Source organism: Eptatretus burgeri, chromosome 13 (assembly GCF_056783735.1).
Source record: "Eptatretus burgeri isolate ZD-2024b chromosome 13, Ebu_testis_v1, whole genome shotgun sequence".
Taxonomy (NCBI): Eukaryota; Metazoa; Chordata; class Myxini; order Myxiniformes; family Myxinidae; genus Eptatretus; species Eptatretus burgeri.
Window position 1 is genome coordinate 38,303,886 of NC_140973.1, and position 9,727 is coordinate 38,313,612.

A 9,727-nucleotide genomic window follows, 5' to 3' on the forward strand; every position below is an offset into this window, starting at 1 on the left:
ACACATATGCCATACCCAGCACCCAAAAAACACTGTTATTTCTGTGTTTATGCAATCTGTATGGAGACGACTATATTAATACATTTTTAGCAGCACCAGTCATTCCCACCTTCTTGTGGGGTCAGTCGGGGAAAGTCATTCTCTGATGAAAGTTCACAAACCAGCTGGCCAGGCCTGACATTCAACCAAAGGTGATGGGGATTTGTAGTTTGTTCAGGGTGACAATGATAGCTTGCCTATTTTTCTAGAAAAGACACCGTGTGATCAATCATGCCCACCAGCAAATATTAGCAGATGGGACACCCAGTTTAACATCCATCCAAGGGACCATACATGTTGTGATATAACACCCTGCCTGCAAAATTATGGGATAACTGTTTATAGTCACGTCAAGAATCAAAAACTCAAAGACAAGTACGTCACCTCTGAAATCTCATTTTGAAATGCATGGACATGGAGGGTGTTGATTAATAAGGTCTTCTCTTCCTGTAAGGCAATTTTGACCAAGTGTGTGTTCATTAAAAGCATAGCCTAAAAAAATCTGCCCAACCTTAAGAATTAACTTTCAAACTTATCTCCCACCTTTAAAACATGGTGGTGCCTTGTTAAGTCTGTCTCTGGTGTATGCACCTATTCCATCCCTTCCGTCTTTTCAAATGGCACCACAGCCAACTCCGCTCATGAGAAAGCCAAAATGCCTCGATTGTGTTTGCATCCAAATCATGTGTTCCCAACCCCTCACTCTCGGGACCCATCCTTCCCTGTCTTACCCAACTGTTCCTGCAATCTCTGTGTCTTTTGCACCTGAGAAGGTGGACATATTGTCAGGTAAAGGTCAGGTCAGGTCAAGTATAGGAGCATGTGCCAGAGCAGCGTGTCGCTGCGTCCACTTTCCACTGGTACTCCAGGGGCCTCCCTCTGGCCATCCCCCAGGCAGATGCCTGGCCCACCCCCATCTACTTTAGATGCTAATCAACCTGCTGCAACCACGAGGCACGTGGTCGGCCCATTGGCCTCCTCCACTCACGAGACCCCCTCACTGAGAGAATCTGGTGAGCAGGATCAGCGTCAGGAAAATGAGCCACATGTCCATACAGCCGCAGCTGATGCTCACGGACCATGCAGGTAACAAATCTCATTTGAGTCTCTCTCAGCAACCGCTCGTTGTACACAAAGTCCGACCAACGATAGCCAAGGATTCTCCGAAGAGACCTGCTATCAAAGGATTTAAGTCTCCATCTCAGATCCTTGGTCAGAGTCCAAGTCTCACATCCATAGAGCAAGACTGGAAGCACCAAGGACCTGAAGACTCGGACTTTCGTCCTCCCGCACAGGTACTGACAGCGCCACACCCTATGATCCAGTGAATCCATGACTCCCCAGGCCCGACCCAGACGTCTATTGACCTCTGACTCGCAGCCAGCAGAGACATGAATATCACTGCCAAGGTAAGTTAATCTCTCCACGACCTCAACATCCTCACCACAAACAGGCACAGACAGTACAGCAGCATCCAATATGTCATTGAATGCCTGGATCTTAGTTTTGACCCAGGAAACCCATAATCCCAGCGGCTCTGACTCCTCATTCAGCACCTCGAGGGCCCCCAAAAGGATATCTAAAGTCTCCGCAAAGATGACTACATCATATGTGAAATCAAGATAAGAGAACTTGACATTCTCAAACGATGCACCGCAGCTTGATCTCTCTGACATCCTCCCTAGAATCAGTACATACAAGTGCTGAAAAGTGTGGGGGCCAATGCACACCCCTGACGAACTCCAGTAACAACTGGAAATAAGTCAGAGATGGTTACACCACATCTCACAGCACACTCAGTACCAGAGTATAGTTCAGACATCAGATCGATCAGTTTTGGTGGCACCCCACGAAGACCAAGAATCCTCCAGAGGACATCCTGATTCACTGAATTGAACGCTTTACAGAGATCAACATAAGCTGCAAGCAGCCCCTGCCGAAACTCTCGACTGCGTTCGGTGTGGACCCGAAGAGCAAGGATACGGTCAATCGTTGACCGCTTTGTGTAAAGCCTGACTGCTCTGGACGCTGGTGCTCAAGCAGATGGTGGTGAACCCTATGAAGAATTATCCGAGCAAAGACCTTGCCCAGCACTGAGAGCAGCGTCACCCCTCGGTAGTTGTTGCAGTCTTGGCGATCACCCTTCCCTTTCCAGAGAGGGACAACAAGGCCCCTCTTCCAGTCAGTTGGGATGATGCCTGTGTTCCTGCCTTGCTTTCCAAACTTTCTGCCAAAGGCAATCTCCACACATGGCTTACTGACTTTCTCTACTCTCCTCGCCGACATGTGGCTCTCAAAGGAACCATTTTATCTCCTCGTCAAGGTTGGAGTACCCAAAGGTAGTGCTCTGGGCCCAGTCATATTCCTAATCCTCAAAAATGATCTCTCGGACTCTCGGGAAAATCCCATTTATCTATTTGCTGATGACTCCACCCTCTGCCACGAGGTTCATCATCCTTCAGACAGGCAGGCTGCTGCTTCTTCCCTCTCTTCAGACCTTGGAAAAAAATCACAATCTGGTCAAATATTTGAAATATGTCTTTCAATCCTGACAAATGGCACACTCTCATAATCTCTCTATGAAAGGACCATCTGGCAAACACTCCGATCTACTTTCTGAGCAAACTTCTTGAGGGAGTTCAGTCATTCAAACTCTTGGGTCTCACTATCAGCCAATATCTTTCTTAGAAAAATCACATTTCAAAGTTGGCCTCCAAAGCCCAGCTGCCAATTGGGCATCCACCATCATACAAAGTCCTTCCTTGGCACTCCTGAACTTCTATCCACCGGCAAGGCCTTTGTCCGCAGCTTGATGGAGTACGAGCTGCTCTCCCCTTTGTACTAGCTCTCCTGCCTCACATATTGTTCAGCTTGATGCTGTGGAAACCAAGGTCTTCAAGATTATTGTAATCTCCCACAATGAAGCTGAGTCTATAGGCCTATCACTTCGCTGTCACAGCCATGTCGGTGGTCTCTCTGTCTTCTTCCGCCTCTTTTCTGGTCTTTACACCCTTTACTCTTTCATGCTTTGTCTCCCTCCTCCCGTTTCTGCTGGGCACACACACAGTTCACCACCAACCCCCTTCTGGTGAAACTACCAAAATCCAGGATCACTGCTCACCTTCGCTCATTCGTTCCTCTTTTTTTCCCACCTGTGGAACAAACTTCCATATTCTATTAAACGTTATTCTTCCTTCCAGGCAGCTTCCTTTAAGACATCTGTTCACCATCATCTCAAATCGTCCACAATACAAAACCATGATCTTTTCTACCTCGTTAAACTCCCCCCACCCCCAAGCCAAACTCCTTCAAAAATTCCAGTTTTTCCTCCTTGGAGATTCCTTCTGCATCTCGAGACACACCCTATGCATACTCTCCTGCCGCCCATGAGATTCCCACACCTATTGTTCGTCGACGTCTGCCTCTATCTTGACCGTCAACTCCGCCGTTGGTGTTTCCCCCTCTCTCTGCCATTCCTTTTGCTTCCTGTTACGTCCTGATATGTTCAGTGTACCAACTCTTCCATGAGCCTCGACTATGTATACAAAAAATAAGGATAAATATTTGAGTTAACACGTTATTGGCCCAAGAACATTGCTCTACAGAGTAATTCACATTCACGATGGTTATTTTTTTTCCTCAAAAACATCATGCCTCAGTGATAACTTGTCATTTACAAACACACTAACCTGGTCATGACAACTCTTGATGTGTTGCTTTTTGAACAAAAGGGCTGCTTTGTCATGTGTGTCTTGATTTTGCCATTATTTGTTGTTCTCGGTAATTGATGATTGTGTCCATTCGATATCTACAAAAAGTCTGTTTCCATTCTGCATCACTGATGTGTGAAGCTGAGAAGGAAAACGATGAGGTACCTTGAATTGTTGTCGATAACTGCCTCGTATTTACTGCTTATACTTAGAATGGGAAGAAGTACTTTAAAAAACACACGCACATCGTATTGTACCGCTTACGACAGATGAGACTCAAACCAACTAAGGACAGGCGGAGAAACCCAGTTAGCAAATGAGAGCAAATGATAATAAGCTCCCCATATGCTTAACGATCAAGCACAAATTAAGGGTGCTTACTTAATTGGGCATGAGATGGGTGTTGCACTGTGTGCACACAATTATTTAACCTTCGTTATTGAAAAGTAAAACTGCATCCGCAAAAGAATGACTAGACATTGAATGTATTAAATTAGGCAATTCTATGTACGGATGTGTTTGGACGTATGTATGTATGTATGTGTATGTGTGTATGTATGTGTGTATGTATGTATGTGTATGTATGTGTATGTGTGTATGTATGTGTGTATGTATGTGTGTATGTATGTGTGTATGTATGTGTGTATGTATGTATGTATGTATGTATGTGTGTATGTATGTGTGTATGTATGTATGTATGTATGTATGTGTGTGTATGTGTGTGTGTATGTATGTGTGTATGCATGTACATATGTGTATGCATGTGTGTATGTATGTATGTGTGTACGAATGTATGTGTGTATGTACGTGTGTACGAATGTATGTGTGTATGTACGTGTGTATGCATGAAAGTATGTCTATGTATGCATGTGTGTATGTATGTGTATGAATGTATGTGTGTATGTATGTGTGTATGTATGTGTGTATGTATGTGTGTATGTGTGTATGTATGTGTGTATGTATGTGTGTATGTGTGTATGTATGTGTGTATGTATGTGTATATGTATGTATGTATGTGTGTATGTATGTGTATGAATGTATGTGTATGTATGTGTATGTATGTGTGGATGTATGTATGTATGCGTGAATATATGTATGTGTGAATATATGTATGTGTGAATATATGTATGTGTGAATATATGTATGTGTGAATATATGTATGTGTGAATATATGTATGTGTGAATATATGTATGTGTGAATATATGTATGTGTGAATATATGTATGTGTGAATATATGTATGTGTGAATATATGTATGTGTGAATATATGTATGTGTGAATATATGTATGTGTGAATATATGTATGTGTGAATATATGTATGTGTGAATATATTGTTACGGTTGTGGAAATTCACAGAACACCATATAGGTCCTTAGATCAGTTATGTCGATAAGTCTGTGTTCAGATAGATTTCCCCACCGATGTCTAAGGGATATATTCGTGTAACCGGGCTGTGATCTTTGAGTTAGCCATTTTTCTTTTGCTGTCGTTATTTTGGAGCAACCGCATTTCAACCACCACAACCACCTTCTCCACAATCGCCAACATCCCCACAGACAACGAACAACCACCTTCTCCACAGCCACCTTCACACAACCACCTTCTCCACAATGCCAACCACAACCACCTTCTCCACAACGCCAACCACAGCCACCATCTCCTAAACCACATCTCCCCCAATAACCAACAACGAACACCATCAACTCACCTTCAACTCCGCAAACGCCGCCATCTTTGCGCCAACCACGGCGAGTTCCCAGCGAACAGCATCGCTGCAAACAGACGCGGGGGTTTCCTCGTTGTGCAGGGACGGTGATTTCACCCACGTCCGCTCTCCCTTGTTGGCGCCAGCGTCGATGATCTCTGCCACGTCCGCTCGCTCCGAGCTTCGCCTCGAATTCGGATCAGGAGATCGAAGGGGGCAGAGCCAGCGGGGGGGGGGGGGGGAGGATCAGAGGTGAGGGATCAGAGATCAAACCTCGCCTCACGGATCCCATATAACAGCGCGCAGAGCGCCAAGGCAGTCAGTCGGTCTGGGTTTGGAGTGGTGTGAAGAGCAAGGTTCGAGTCCAGTGGAGGTCTGGGTTCGCTGAGGAGACGGAAGTTGGGAACGCAGCCAAGCCTGCCGTGCCACGCAGAACTGCGCGTTCGTGTGCGGGACGTGGGGAGAGCCGGAGAGAGGTCGCCAGCCAGCAGCGAACGATCCGAGGTGATCGGGCTTCGGGACGGACGGGCTCTTAAAGAGAGCATCAACTCTAAGAGAGCAAAAGACCCGTTCGTTCCTCTGAGGCGTTGCCGGCTGTGCCCGAATCACTAGGCCGTCAGATGAGGCCTGGGCCGGACTGCGGTCACGCCAGCTGCCGTGAGGACGGGACATTGCGGGTCGCCTCAGCGAGGAACCACGGAGGTGAAGGTAACCAGCCCGGCCTCTCGGAGCTTCTGCGGTCATCACAGCTCCGTGCTCATAAAGACCCAAGAGGTCCAGTCTACCCCTCGTCTTTCCTGGGGTTTTTCCTTGTTTCTTTGCATGAACGTTGCGGCGCCATGTCCGTAGGTAGAACTGTATAAGTGTACGTAATTAATAGAACGGTGGTAGTTATTTTTCTTGCTTGCGTCTTATCCCTACCCCCATTCATTGCATGCTTGTATATCCCTGCATTGCTGCTTTGACCGTATATGTGTGCAAATAAATGTGCTTGTGTGAATGTTGACCCGTTCGTCGTGTCCTTTTCCTTCATTGAACTGCCGTATTGAGTTCGGAGTAATAGCTGGCTTTTTCAATAGCTGATAAAGTGATCGGGTCCAACGGGGCTGCGCGATAAATACCCCGCTCGGTTATCCCAAAACGAAGCAAGCTGCTTAAGAGGCTCGTTTCAAGCGGGCCCCGTTGAGGTACAGTCTCTCGGTAGTCTGCCCGCGCGATTAATTAGGTATATCGACAATTCGGCGATTGACCCTGTAGCGCGGGTGGAGTGTTGATGAGGCTGTGGTGTGCATCCAAAACACACCCGTAGCGGGATTTCAGCGTTTGATCCGGAAGGCTGCGACTAGATTGTCCATTCGGTGGGCGAGAGCAGCCGCCATTGGCTGGAAGCAGTCGTCCGCACGCCGGCGGGCGGAAATCAACAACAATATGTATGTGTGAATATATGTATGTGTGAATATATGTATGTGTGAATATATGTATGTGCGAATATATGTATGTGCGAATATATGTATGTGTGAATACGTGTGTGTGATATGTATGTGGGAATATATGTATGTGTGATATATGTACAGTATGTGTGAAATGTATGTGTGAATATGTGTGTGAATACATGTATGTGTGAATGAATGAATGAATGAGTGATATATGAATGTATGTATGTATGTATGTGTGAATATATGTTTGTATGTATGGATGTATGTGTGAATGTATATATTTATGTATCGATAATATATATATATATATATATATATATATATATATATATAAATATATATATATATATATCTTCACACAGACATACATTCACGCATGCATATATTCACACACATATATTAAGACATACATACACATATCCATGCAGACTTATAATCACACATACATATCACACATACTTTTTTTTCAATTCACACATATATACATACATACATACACATATCACACATGTATATATATATATATATATATATATATATATATATATATATATATATATATATATATATATATATATATATATATATCTTCTTCTTTCGGCTGCTCAGGTTCGGGGTCGCCACAGCGGATCATCCGTATGATCCGCATAGTGATTTGGCACATGTTGTTTTACGCCAGATGCCCTTCCTGACGCAACCCTGATCGCCTCTTACGACACAGGGATATGGTACACCTATTTTAACCAGGGTATACACCGACCCAGTTCACTGGTACTCATTTCGCCGACCTCGGAAGGATGACAAGCTGAGTCAACAAATGTATATATATATATATATATATATATATATATATATATATATATATATATATATATATATATATATATATATATATATATATATATATATATATATATATATATATATATATATATATATATGCACGTGTGATATGTGTATGTATGTATGCATGTGTGAATATATGTATGTATGAACATATGTATATGAGATATGTGTATGCATGTATGTATGTGTGAATGTACAGTATGTATGTGCGAATATACAGTATGTATATGTGAGATGTATTTTAAGTATGTGTGCATGTATGTATATATCTATATATAATATATATATATATATATATATATATATATATATATATATTATATGTGATCTGTGTATGTATGTGCACTACACGGCCAAAAATATGTGGACACCTGCTCGTCCAACATCTCATTCCAAAATCAAGGGCATTAATATGGAGTCGGTCCCCCCCCCCCCCCTTGCTGCTATAACAGCCTCAACTCTTCTGGGAAGGCTTTCCACTAGATGTTGGAACATTGCTTTGGGGATTTGCTTCCATTCAGCTACAAGAGCATTCGTGCGGTTGGGCACTGATGTTGGGCGATTAGGTGTGGCTCACAGTTGGCATTCCAATTCATCCCAAAGGTGTTTGATGGGGTTGAGGTGAGGGCTCTGTGCAGGCCAGTCAAGTTCTTCCACACCTATCTTGACAAACCATTTCTGTATGGACCTCGCTTTGTGCACGGGGGCATTGTCATGCTGAAACAGAAAAGGGCCTTCCCCAAACTGTTGCCACAAAATTGGAAGCACAGAATTGGCTGGAATGTCATTGTATACTGTGGCATTAAGATTTTCCTTCACTGGAACTAAGTAGCCCAGCCTGAACCATGAAAAACAGCCCCAGACCATTATTCCTCCTCCACCAAACTTTACAGTTGGCACTATGCATTCAGGCAGGTAGCGTTCTCCTGGTATCCACCAAAGCCACATTTGTCCGTTGGATTGCCAGATGGTGAAGCGTGATTCATCACTCCAGAGAACGAGTTTCCACTGCTCCAGAGTCCAATGGCAGTGAGCTTAACACCATTCCAACTGACGCGCATTGCACAATGTGATCTAAGGCTTGTTTGCGGCTGATCGGCCATGAAGACGGTCAGCATGACTTTGACATTGCTGCGGACCTTCCTTGCTTTTTTTGGCCTCGGGGATGTTGGATGCTTCCATTGTGATGACTGGAACTTGGTTTCTGGGTGGTACCCATAAACCCAGGTCTCATCGCCAGTGATCACTGTGTTGAAGAAGTTGGGATCGCTGTTCACAGTCTCCGGCATGTCCTGTGCGATCTCCAAACGGAGTTGCCTCTGCTCGATCGTTAGCAGCTTTGGCACGAACTTCGCTGAGATTGTCCTCAAGCCCAAATCCTCAGTCACAATGGAATGAACAGATCCAATGCTGACGCCCGCCTCGTCTGCAAGTTCTCTGATCGTGATTCGACGATCCTGCATCAGCAGCGTCCTCACTTGGTCAATGACTATCTCATTTCGGGATGTTGAGGGCCTACCAGAACGTGCTTCACTTTCCACTGATGTGCGACCATCTTTGAAGCGGTTGTACCACTCTTTTATCTGTGTGGTGCCCATTGCTTCGTTCCCGAAGGCTTGTTGAATCTTGCGGATCGTTTCCACTTGGGAATCGCCAAGCTTTACACAAAATTTGATGCAGTAGCGTTGTTCAAGTTTTTCCGCAATTTTGTCAAAAACGAAAATCCGACGGTGCTCACTTACACTTCCTCACTCATTGGCGGTCTGTCGGCGACTGACAGCTTCTGCAGGCAGGAAAATATTCACGCATACGAATTAGGATCGCCTACATACGTGCACCAAACCACGCCTCCCTAGCGTCATTTGTGTACGCACGAAAAATTAAGGTTGGATACTTTTTGAACACACCTCGTATGTATGTGTGGTATATGTGAATCTATCACCTCTATTTTGGTGTTGCACCCTCTGCTCCCTCACTTGTCTCTGTCTAT

General features: G+C 44.5%; 1 protein-coding gene across 5 annotated transcripts in view; it reads right to left on the reverse strand.

Annotated features, from left to right (window-relative positions):
• Window positions 1-9,727, reverse strand: part of LOC147014258 (receptor tyrosine-protein kinase erbB-4-like) — a 504,201-nt gene that overhangs the window by 222,511 nt on the left and 271,963 nt on the right. The gene's annotated exons all lie outside the window — the stretch shown is intronic.